This window comes from Carassius auratus, chromosome 8 (assembly GCF_003368295.1).
Source record: "Carassius auratus strain Wakin chromosome 8, ASM336829v1, whole genome shotgun sequence".
Classification (NCBI taxonomy): Eukaryota; Metazoa; Chordata; class Actinopteri; order Cypriniformes; family Cyprinidae; genus Carassius; species Carassius auratus.
This window is the reverse complement of record NC_039250.1, coordinates 19,031,285-19,044,357: the sequence shown is the minus strand read 5'-3', so window position 1 is coordinate 19,044,357 and position 13,073 is coordinate 19,031,285. Positions and strand designations below refer to the sequence as shown.

At 37.1% G+C, this 13,073-nt stretch overlaps 1 protein-coding gene across 1 annotated transcript in view; it reads left to right on the top strand.

Moving 5' to 3' along the window:
- The first annotated feature begins 12,187 nt into the window (after positions 1-12,187).
- Positions 12,188-13,073, top strand: part of fancc (FA complementation group C) — a 30,655-nt gene continuing 29,769 nt past the window's right edge. Inside the window, exon 1 of the mRNA XM_026270063.1 lies at positions 12,188-12,441. The gene's annotated coding sequence lies outside the window, so the exon portion shown is untranslated. The remainder of the gene's footprint in view (positions 12,442-13,073) is intronic.

The following is a 13,073-nucleotide window of genomic DNA, read 5'->3' as shown; positions in this document are numbered from 1 at the left end:
GTTAATGTGATCAACTACATCTGTAGTTCTCTGCTAGAACACCTGTGTGAACCTGAGGGGAACTGACTTCATCCTCTAAAAAGAACCCTGGGACCAGTTACTTAAAAGTAATTGCTCATTTAATACATTTTTAAGTGTGACTTTAGTGTCCAAATACACTTTGGGGCCACTGTGTATTAGAAATATATTTAAATTGTTGAATAGCTTTGAATCCAAATGCTGAAGAGCAAAACTTCTTGGTTTGATTGCTCAGTATAATGCGAGTAAAATGTTAAGATCATCAAAATACAACCAAATCAAACATACAGCCCTGACAGTCTCATGGATCTTGTGTGGTGTCCCTCTGTCCTTCTGTGGAACTCTTTGGCTCGACGTGACCTTGAGCGCGCCAATGAAAGGAAACAGCAGCAACGGCCATCATGATCACATGCCAAAAGCGAACAGTGTAATTACTGAGAAATCAGCTTGAAACGCTGGACCTGAGAGACCACACCACACTGAGGCCACAGTGTTCTTCATACGTGCTGACGTTTACCCACAGTGCACCGTGTGCCAAATATCCAGCGTTAGCTTCAAATGATTCCACTTCACAAACACTGGGTGGAGGTACAGTATGTGAACAGTCTGCCATCTATGTTCTCCATCAGTGACATGGAGCTCGGTGTGGGTGTTAAACACACTCACATAATTCTTTTTGAATTCTAGGTACTAATTGAAAACATGTGCAAGTCAAGGTCTTGGTCAGTTTTTAAATGGATGTGCACAGGCGTACAATCTGGTGCACAATCTGAAGAGATAGTCATGTGCCTCCCCACACCTTGATTGTGTTCTAAGAGTTATATGGAATTATTACATTTATGACAGAGTTAACAAACTTAAACGTAAGTCTCATAAAGGGTGACAAAGTGCAGGGTGATAATACATTTGCAAAAATATAAGCAAATATTTATATATATATATATATATATATATATATATATATATATATATATATATATATATATATAACAATACTTTTGTTCAGCAAGAATCAAAAGTAAATAGATCAAAAGTAACAGGTAAAGGTATTTCTAATGTTACAAAAGACACTGAAGACTGGGGAAACAGTTTTTACTTCACAGGAATAAATTACATTTTCAATTATATTAAAACAGCTATAATTTTTTATACTGTTTTACTGTATTTTGATGCACATAATGCAGCCTTAATTAACATAGAAGACTTCCTTCTTGTACAGACGTTTAAACTGCCATGTGGAGACTTCTGTGAATTTTTATTTAATTTTATTTAATTTTATTTTTTATGTATTTATTTATTGTGATGACAAACAAATTACTAAATCAATCAGAATTGAAAACCGTTTAATGGTTTCATTGAAATGGGAAGTTTAAACTCCTCAAAATCACATTACAATAGTGCAATAATTATTTAGATTTTTAAGAAACTTAATCAAGACATTACAACAGAAATACATGGAAAATTATATGCAGAGACTTTGAAGAACACGTTTCTACAGATGAAGCTAATGATTCAAAGTTTCAGTCTGTTAAACTGCTTCACTAATATGGACAGTTTGAATCTATTAATCGAAAGAAAAAAAAGCCAGACAACCAGAAACTGTCTAAAATACTTTTGGCTTTAAGGGACAGTTTTACAGCGGCCGAAAGAGTTTAACACACTGCAGCCTCAGAGAACAGTATGTAGTAATTTGTGTCACTTTCACAAATAGCCCTATTCACAGAAGAGAACATCTCTGTGTGCCGGGAAGTGTTATATTTCCCACCACTACTCGTCACTGAACTGTTAAGCTATTTGTTTGAAGTGTTTAGAAACTTGTATCAGATTTTGCTAATTTAGTGTGACAGCGCCGTGCGAGACAGCTCTATGGAGAAAAGTGCAGCCATGAATCTGGATCTGGTCGCTTTAGCACTGCAAGCTGTTTCTCTCTGATTGCTCTGTCAGTCCATCTGGATTTTGGCACAGACTCTCACTCCATGCTTGTTTGTGTTAGGCCAATACGTTTATTTTAATCAAAGAGCGTACACTCCGGCTCTGCTGATTGAATCCACCCTTCGCCCCCCATAATCCACCCTCATCCAACACACACACAATCAGACACGCAGACATGTTTAGCCCAAATATGATATACAGTAAGAAGACTGATCAGTGCAAGATGTTATAAAACAGCTTTTTAAAGTATGTTCAACTCAGACTTTAATATGAAACATGAGTTAACACACCCCTAAACCTAACTAGTAATTACTTCAAATGAATATTTAACAACATTTGACATGTAATTATTTAATAATATAATCTAAGGAAAAGTGTGTAACATACCGTGCAATATCATTTACTTTTATAATTTTTAATTTACAAAATCGTAAAGAATTTTATTATCAACCATAACATTAAAATATTTTTTGTTTATGTAACATAGAGAATTGTAATATCTTTGCATGTCTAAAATATCCATAGACTTAAAGAACGTATTTAGGAACCATAATGTCACATTAAAGAAATACAGTTAAGCATTGTGATGGCAAATTTTGCATGAGCAAACAGTGCAAAATAAAACAATGATAATTGTGTTTACTGAGTGAATCTGATTTTAAAACATGATGAACTTTGCAGAAAACGCCACACTAGGAAATGGAATTTAAGTTAAAAAGAAACACAGAATTCAGTTTCTAAACAAGAATATAAGTATTATCTGTTTCAGATTGGTCACAGAGCATTCCCTTCTTCCCCAGTGAATCCCTTACTTCCTCACTAAGTAATAAAGGACTACGCTGAAAAAATATTTGGAATTGCGGTTAAGTGGTTCAGAAGGTGACCATCTCTAGTCATGAAACATCTCAATAACTTACAACTGGTGGGAGACTTAACAAACTGCCTCTTTAAAATTTGAGGGTCGACATAAATTCAAGTATTCAGTGTTTCCTAATCAGTCTGTCAAAAAAACCAACAAAACAAAACAAATTAGCATATTTCTGAATGACTTTACCTGATTGAACGAAACCATTGCATGTGGAAAGTTACAAAAGTGAAGGAATGCTGGTGTATACTTGAGGATGTTTCATTTACAGATACTTTTGTTTATTTTACACAATAAATAATTTTAGATATTAATATATGTGTAACCCATCAGCTGAGAACCCTTGAAGTAAAGAATGAGAAAGAGAAATGAGAAAAGGCAGAGAGAAGAGCTTCATATGATGCATATTAACCTGAATCTAAAGACTAATAAAGACCTTTGTGGAGATATAAATTAAGAGCAGATGATCATTATTCATCCTGGTGTGCTAACCATTAGTCCTCAACTAGTACAATCCCCGTCTGATCATTGAAAATGGCCATCTTGTCAGGAATGACAAAGAGCTGTGTAAGTGCAATTACCACCCTAGCCAACAACAAAGACAGCAACCGCATCTTTTTAATTTTCACCTCAGACGATGCCATTACATGAGCATGAAAACACGCACCTCATTTACACAAGGCTTAGAGACCTCAGCTCTCATAAACCCAACAAACAGAACAAAGAAGATCAAGAGGGAAGTTCATTTAAAAAGTGAGCATAATTGTGCCCGGTGCACTCCAAAGAGCGGTATATGTGAAGTGAGCTTTATGAAGGGTGCACTGCATTACTGTCTTATACAGTATATGCATTTTTGGCCATGTGACACTTTAAATTACTTTAAATTTACATTTTTTTATTTCAAAATGTAGAAAAGTTGTTACCTTTAAACAGCACGGAAATTAACTTTATACTCTTTAAAGATTTAATTAAAGGGTTAAATTAAGGGTTAAATTCTCCCATTGGCCTCTGACCATCATGGCCTCCTAACAATCCCCATATCTGCTGATTGGCTTCATCACTCTGTCTCCTCTCCACCAGTAGTCTGGTGTGTGGTGGGCGTTCTGGCGCACTATGGCTGCCGTCGCATCATCCAGGTGAATGCTGCACACTTGTGGTGGATGACTATGTAAGCGCTTTGAGTGCCTAGAAAAGCACTATATAAATGGAATGAATTATTATTATTATAAATTAAGATATTTTTGAGGAAATCCGAGAGCTTTCTGATCCTGCAAAAACAGCAACGCAACTAACCCGTCCTTACTACCATTCTGGGCCTTGAACGTAATAGTTCCTTTGCTGTCTACGCAGGGTCAGAAAGCTCTTAGATTTAATAAGAAATATCTTCATTTCTGTTCTGAAGATGAACAAAGGTTTTATGGGTTTAACACAAGGTGAGTAATTAATGATCGAAATGTAATTTTTGGGTTAAGAAACAAAATCCAGAAAATGTCCTAAATGCCCTTTTACACGTAAAAATCAATATGAAAAATTCCTTCATATTAACACAGTAAATTGGGCCGTATATTTACAGAATTAGCAGTGTTGCTATTAAAATAGCTTTGAAAAATCCCATATCTGGTCATAAAATAGTTTAAGCTGGTCCTGAGCAGGAGCTAGTTGCTACGGACCAGTTTAGAACCAGCTAAGAACCAACTTAAACCAGCTCAAACCAGCAGCCATGCTTCCAAACATACCTAACCAGCATATGCTGGATTTTCTGACAGGGTAAACTGTTAACCCCTTACCTTATAATAAGATTATTTATTTCACTAAGTCCATTCAAAAAGTGAAACTTGTATATTATATTCATTCATTACACACACACACACCGATATATTGCAAGTGTTTATTTCTTTTAATTTTGATGATTATAACTGACAAATAAGGAAAATCCCAAATTCAGTATCTCAAAAAATGTGAATATTACTTAAGACCAATACAAAGTAAGGATTTGTAAAAAATCTTGGCCAACTGAAAAGTATGAACATGAAAAGTATGAGCATGTACAGCACTCAATACTTAGTTGGGGCTCCTTTTGCCTGTATATTCAGCATAAAAACTAAACAAACAAAAGAAGGAAAATGTTTACTTTAAGCCTTATTAGCTTGGGTGATTTAATGTAAAGTATAATTTAAAAGGCATTAACATTTGTTCATGGTTGTGATTCCATACCATTCGTAATCAGGCAGCGCATAGAAGAAAACCCACCTCATTCTTCAATCTCCCAGCACCATAATCATCATGGGATACTGAGCATGGATTTTAACACAAAGCCCTTTCCCACGTGATCACACTATTGAGTAATGAGGAGTGAGCCATAGATTGCTCCCCCAGAAACACACATCAGATTCCTCCACGCGAGATTTATGAATTCTGAGCAAGACAGGACATCTGTTTTTTCATCTCCCTGCAGAAAGATGTTCCAGTCTCTTGATACCATTTTTTACTGTCTAATTGCTTTTGCTCTCTTCGAGCTGAGCTTGGATATTTCTTTCTGTGTTTAAAGCCATTAAAGCTTTTTTTGTTTCGTTTCCAATCCTAATTTGTCATCGGATGAACATAGTAGCCTACGCAATTTGACTCTGACGCTCTTCCGACAGAATATTGGGTTAGTGAGTCATATGTTGCTTCAGTGGCTGATCTGACAGATTCTGTGATTTCATTCAGTGGAGGATTCGTCGGACTAATTTAAACCGGCAGCTCCTACGTTTGAGATGATTCATTTAAACAACCAAATTGTAGGCGGCATTTGTTTGTGAACCAGACTACGCAGGTCATGCTGTATTTTTGTTCTCTCGTGTAACATGTGAGGTGTGCACACTTTTGGTGCTTCGTGTCTTGATTATGTAAATACAAGTTATGCCAAACTATGAAATTGATTTAACAATTTTTTTATGTTTGGCTTGAACACCACCATTCTCACTTTACGCAGTCAATTACTCCACTCTGCGACACACGACTTAAAACATCACTTAACACGTGTTAAGGCACATCCACAGTAAGATTGATAACTATAAAGATAGCAATAATTATATTAGCAACCACAGTAACAGTTCTGTTGTCTTCCTTTTTAAATGCTCAAGCTCTTTAAAGTCATTTGGATTGTGATTGACTACAAATGTTTTTCTCTTACATGTGATATGTTAAAGATGCTGTGTGGACTGTTCTCATAGAATTAAAGTTAACAGTAATGATAACTATGTTAGTAGTGTTCCTGTAGCTCAATTGGTAGAGCATTGCGCTATCAAGCGCAATGTTGGGGGTTCGATTGCCCGGGAACGCAGGATAGGTAAAAATGTATAGCCTGAATGCACTGTAAGTCGCTTTGGATAAAAGCGTCTGCTAAATGCATAAATTTAATTTAGTTTCATTTAATTTAGTGTCTTCACTAACACACAATAAGGTTCTGTTAATTTTTAGCAGGTGCTTCTGTTATGTTGCCTGCCACTTTAAACGCTTTAAGGTTTTCAAGTTGGGTGGATTGAAAGTGATTTCAGCAATATTGTTCCACTGTGTAATTATCTTATGTTTGTGGTGTGGACTGATATATAATTACAGAATTAGAACGATTATTAAAACTTCACATTTATCGTTATTGTTATAGTTTGCATCAGTGGCATAAATGAGCAAAGACTATAGAAATACAAAGATGGTTCACTCTTATACTTACGAATGGGAGAAACTACAACGTGCGATAGCTATGGTGGAATATCCCCACCCTCTAATTGAAAGAGAAAGTTTCTGATCCTTGCATCAGTGCGACGGATGTTAGCAACTGTAGGCTAGACCAGCCAACGCACATACACAACCTGAAAAATACGCTTTTTAAGCGATATTTGACCATAAGGAACAACTTTCATTGGACTGTTTATTTCAGATTTTGTTGCTGATTTGAAATACAGTATGTATTATAATTGTGGGTTCAGCGAGCAGTTTTTGAGATTTCAGGATTCCCCCCTTCATTCCCCCGTTGCAAATATGGCTGCAGTGAACAGACTTTCTTTGAAAGGGCCTTTGTAAATGAGTCTTAACTTCTTTAATGTTAGAATGCTTTCTCCAATTATATTGTCATTTCCTAAAAAAGAAACATTCTCATGTGTTGTCATTGTTCATTTCATATCATATCGCATAGCTCTATTTAGGAGAAATAAAAAGCTGCTATCAAAATGAAGGCAATAGGGAGGATAGTGGCAAGAGAAAGTTCTTTCCTATCCAAAGCATGGTAACCTAAGGAGAGCCAGGTTGGTCTGGCCACACCTTGTCTGTGTGCTTCTGTTCTCTGAGAGTTAGGATCCCGTTTGAAGCCAGCTGGCCTGGATTCTGGTTCATGTGGGCGGCAGTAATGCAGGCAGCCAGCACATTTTCATTCAATATAAATAAAGAGATCGGCGGGAACTCTGCCGTTTTGTATATGCATAGCCATATATTCAACGTGTAACCGCATCGCATGTAAAACTACAAACCCAGATTTTGGGACCATTCAGCGAAAAAAGTGGAAAGAACGATCATTCCAGTCCTGTCGGGCAAGAAGCGGTTAAGAGACCTACTGCCAGGTACAGAAATGAAACTGGTCTGGATCTGAACTGAACTAATTTGTCAGCACTACCATCTGTGCAGCGCTCGGTCTCTGGCTCACAGACAGGCTTCAGCGGTTGACATCCTTCCCCAGTCAAACTGCTTGGAAGATATGAGTGTTTCGCATGATTTGGCCAAAGGGAAGCTCTGCACCTACCACCCACTTAGTGATCTCAGTTCTGGACATGGCAGGCTTCTACCAATACCCCTCTCCATCATTTCTGTCCCCTCCACCCTTGCTATTTTCTCACATTGGCTCGTTTTTTTTCCCACATTCAACAACTCTCTTATCCCCCTACCTCATGAACGACCATTTTGAGCTCAGGGAAAAACAAACATGGTTTCTAGCCCAGGCATTAAACCGCATTTTTCTGTGTGTTCTTTATTTCTATTTAGATGACCAAAGAAGTTCCGCTCAGACCAGATGTATTTTTATGTAATGACCAAAGGAATCTGGCCCGAACTGAGCCAAATTTACTTTCGGGAGAATAAACATACTGTGACTGTGTGTGTGTCCAGTCAGAAATGCACGTCGTTTCATTAAAAAAAAAAAATAAATTCAAAGTTGTCACTGGGGTGGTAAGCTAATTCACAAAAGCCCTAAATGGTATCTTATTTACCCTTAAATGGTACATAATGATACCTTGAAGGTTGAGATTAGTACTTTAAAAGTATGCATTAGAAACTACTGCCACAGTTACAGTTTTGAAACCTTTTTCTCTAAGAGTGTACTTTGCAGACTGCATGACTGTCTGAGAATCAATGGCCAGTAGGTAAAAATCATAATTAATAAAAAAAATAAAAATAATAATTGCACAGAGTAATTGTGTTATTGTTGAATGTTTTATATGCATTCACACACGAATGATTAAAATGAATTATTGCAATAAATATTTGTTTGACTTGGTAGTGTGCATAGAGGTTTTTCTGTGCAGCCTTTCCATTTGGTGAGTGAGCCAGAGGCACCACCCAACTCTTAGCAAAACACACACGCGCGCACACATATACACACACACACACGTGAGTTTGTGTGTTGAAAACCACAGGGGTGGTGAGCTCTAATCTGGAGCCACTAGACCACTTTAAACACATTCCCAAAGTTATAGCCTCTGCCTCACCAACCTCTCCCAAAATCACACTATTTTCCCCAATATCCCTCTTTCTCCACATTACATTATGACATAGTCTACATGTAACATACGTACACGTGGGGTACCATTACCTCACAACTGTTTAATTCATCTGCTCTGTAACTGCTGGGGTGGCCTTGAGGAAACGCTGTTCTCCAAATCCAGCTCCATGGCTTGGAACCTCCATGCATTTGTTTTTGGTTCCAGGGGGACAGCCGCATGCACAGACCCCTGACTTCTTTCTGCTGGTATGCGGTGGACTGCAGATCCTGCTCTCTGCTGACCTTAAACAGTCTTCCCATTGTATGAGGCTTGGAGTATTTACTTTTACTGTGATTGCCCAGTCGCCTCCTAAATGAAATGAGTGCATAACATCATCTAACTGTCCTGAATGTCTGACTGCTTTTGCATGGGTAAGTTATAGAGGAATGAAATGTGGAAGACTTTTGTGTAACAAACAAGTTCAACTGTCAGAATAAGAATAAGAATAAATCAGAAAAAAAAGATAAGTAATAACAATAAAAACGATACATACAGTATATGCACACTATTGTTCAAAGGGAAGACTTTTTAAATGTTTATGGAAAAAAGTCTTATGCTCACTAAGGCTACACTGATTAAATAAAAATACTGTAACAAACAGCAATGTTATGAAATATTATAATTACAATTAAAATAACAGCTATCTATTTTACGATATTTTGAAGTGCAATTTATTTTTGTGATGGAATATATGAATTTTCAGTAGCCATTTACTCCAGTCATGCAAAGTCACACAATCCTTCAGAAATCATTCTAATTTGCTAATTTGTTGCTCAATAAACATTTATTATTTTATCATTTACTATCATTGTTAAAAACACTTGTTCTGCTTAATGTTTTTGTGGAAATCAGGTTCCTATATTTAGGTTCAGTAATTTTACTGTAATGGCAATATATATGTATATGTGCAACTAAAGTGAAATAATTTAACATAATTATAGGACCCTGATAAAAATGCTTATTTCAGAAGAAAATTTTAGATTGGCATTTTCATGCCTACAAAACACACTTTTGTTTTTGCCCCTATTTTTCATGAGATAACTCAAAGATCTAAGACTTTTTCTATGTACACAAAAGGCCTATTTCTTTCAAAATATTGTTCACAAATCTGTCTAAATCTGTGTTAGTGAGCACTTCTTTGTCTAGATAATTCATCCACCTCATAGGTGTGGCCTATTAAGATGCTGATTAGACAGCATGATTATTGCACAGGTGTGCCTCAGGCTGGCCACTCTAAAATGTGCAGTTTTATCACACAGCACAATGCCACAGATGTCGCACGTTTTGAGGAAGCATGCAATTGGCATGCTAACTCCAGGAATGTCCACCAGAGCTGTTGCCCGTGAATCAAATTGTTCATTTCTCTACCATAAGCCATCTCCAAAGGCGTTTCAGAGAATTTGTCAGTAAATCCAACTGGCCTCACAACCGCAGACCACATGTAACCACACCAGCCCAGGACCTCCACATCCAGCATCTTCTCCTCCAAGATTGTCTGAAACCAGCCACCCAGACAGCTGCTGCAACAATAGGTTTGCATAACCAAAGAATTTCTGCACAAACTGTCAGAAACCGTCTCAGGGAAGCTCACCTGCATGCTCATCGGGGTCTCGACCGGGGAATTGACCAGACTGCAGCGTCTGGCTATTTGGAGATGTGTTTATCTTCACAGATGAATCCCGGTTTTCACTGTATAGGACAGATGGCAGATGGTGAGCGAATTGCTGATGTCAACATTGTGGATCGAGTGGCCCATGATGGCAGTGGGGTTATGGTTAGGCAGGCATATGTTTTGAACAATGAACACAGGTACATTTTATTGATGGCATTTTGAATGCACAGAGATACCATTACGAGTTCCTGAGGCCCATTGTTGTGCTATTCATCCACAACCATCACCTCATGTTGCAGCATGATAATGCACTGCCCAATGTTGCAAGGATCTGTACACAATTCCTGGAAGCTGAGAACATCCCAGTCCTTGCATGGCCAGCATACTCACCGGACATGTCACCCATTGAGCATGTTTGGGATGCTCTGGATCGGCGTATACGACAGCATGTTCCAGTTCCTGCCAATATCCAGCACCTTCGCACAGCCATTGAAGAGGAGTGGACCAACATTCACACAGGCCACAATCAACAACCTGATCAACTCTATACAAAGGAGACGTGTTGCACTGCGTGAGACAAATGGTGGTTACAGCTTACAGGTGGTTACTGGTTTTCGGACCCCACCGGAACCACAATACAGTAAAACTGCACATTTTAGAGAGGCCTTTTATTGTGGCCAGCCTAAGGCACACCTGTGCAATAATCATGCTGTCTAATCAGCATCTTGATATGCCACAACTGTGAGGTGGATGGATTTTCTCGGCAAAGGAGAAATGCTCACTAACACAGATTAAGACAAATTTGTGTACAGTATTTGAGAGAAATATGCCTTTTGTGTACATATATATATATATGCCTCTGAACATCAGTTAATTTGACAGATCAGAGAATTGCGAAGCCCTCGCAACATGTTTTTCATGAATTACACAGCAAAACTGGAATTCTTGTTTGTAAAACTTTCCAAACAACAGCGCAATTTGAGAATTTTGTGAATAACACATAATTATCTGCAGGCCGATAGTATTAATCTTCAATCTAAACCATTTTACAGGAGATCTAACTAAATTTGGACAACCTCGAAGTCCTGTAACAGTAGTTTAGTGTACTAAGAGCTTGAAACCACTTTAAACAGTGCCACCTAACGGTCGACTGCTAAACAGCTGCAATTTTCTTCCAGGAGAATGCGAAGAAGGGTCAAGCAGACAAACAAATATTTTAAAATGCACTTATTTATGTAATTGAATACAATTTAAAGCAGCAGAAAGCACATGGGTGGGTTGTGCTGGGGATCGATTTTTAAACAGGTTTTAATTTTTTTATGCTAAATGGCCAAATGGGCATCATGAAAGGTTTTGGGCATGTTTAACAATAATTATTGTATTGGGTTACCATTGTCTCAGATCTTTAACCTTAAACAATTGAAAATCATCATAGATTTATTATCATTATTTTTTTATACATTTTTTTTTATATACAAACGTTATGTTCAGAAGAACGATGTTAATATATATATATATATATATATATATATATATATATATATATATATATATATATATATATATATATATATATATATATATATATATATATATATATATATATATATATATATAGTATAAATAGTGATACTAAAATAAACATTTTAGTAGTTGTTTTATGTTTATGATGTTGGAGCAGGTCGCTTTCTGTGATTTTATTCCAAAACGTATAAAGTGTCATTTCCATCACATATAATCAAAGTATGATGTGGCTGAAAGATTTGGTACATTTTGGTAGTTCAAGGAAAATGATGAGAGAGTGAAAGTGTGCTCTCTGTCTCTTCTGTGTGTGTGTGTGTGTGTGTGACTGGTACAGTATTTTCTGATTAATGTATTCTGCTTGTGGTATCCGCTTCAGTCCCTGATTTTGCCCCGCCCCTTTTAGAGGCGCGCAGCCAATAGCAGATGACAACATCCGGTTTTAGATGTCTGAGAGGGAAGTTCAGAAAAACTTGTAACGTTACAGCTTCCTATGCCGCGAAAATCTCACATTGAATTGAATGTTGTTTTATACTGTTATCTTAAATTATTAGGAAAGTATAACAAAACAAGTATGTCAATAGTAAGCCTGAGCAAAATAAGGACGTCGTAAGAGTCAGCTGTTTTCAAACTGAAAACCAGAAGTCTTCACAGACCGTCCTCGTCTCACTGTGTCGATACGCTCCAGTCTGCGGATTTTACAGGTAATGTCTAAAAGTTTTGTTTGTTAATTCACATGACAATTAAGCATTTGGCCCGACTGTGTGTGGTTTTGTCTTTGACTGACAGAAGTAGGATGAGAATCCACGAATCATGCTGTGACATTACTCATTAATATTAATTAGATTACGTGATACGCCAGGAATGTTGAAAAACGGCGTCTGCCAGACCTAATTAATATACATAACATTACTCCTTACTGTAATTTTTCTTTAAAGATTTGTATGTGCTCAGACTGAAGTGAAATGGTTTTGCTATGTTGCAGCCAGAGAGAGAACAAACATAAATGATTCAATTATACAGTGTGTGTGTGTGTGTGTGTGTGTGTGTGTGTGTTTGTGTGTGTGTGTGTGTGCGCGCGCGCGCGTGTGCGCGTGTGTGTATTAAACCAAGTTAACGTAACCTTGTAAAATATCTTAAGCTCAGTTCAGCATGCTTCCTAAATGTCCTAGATCTTCAAAATTACAAGTAGTATCAGTTTGGAGTCTGGAATATTTGGGAAAGCTCCTGACATGACAAATATAACAGAGAAATATACATACAAACCCCAGTTTTAGAAAATAAGGGTTTTAAACCGTTTTTTTATCTTTATCTTTTTTATGTCATAATATGGAAG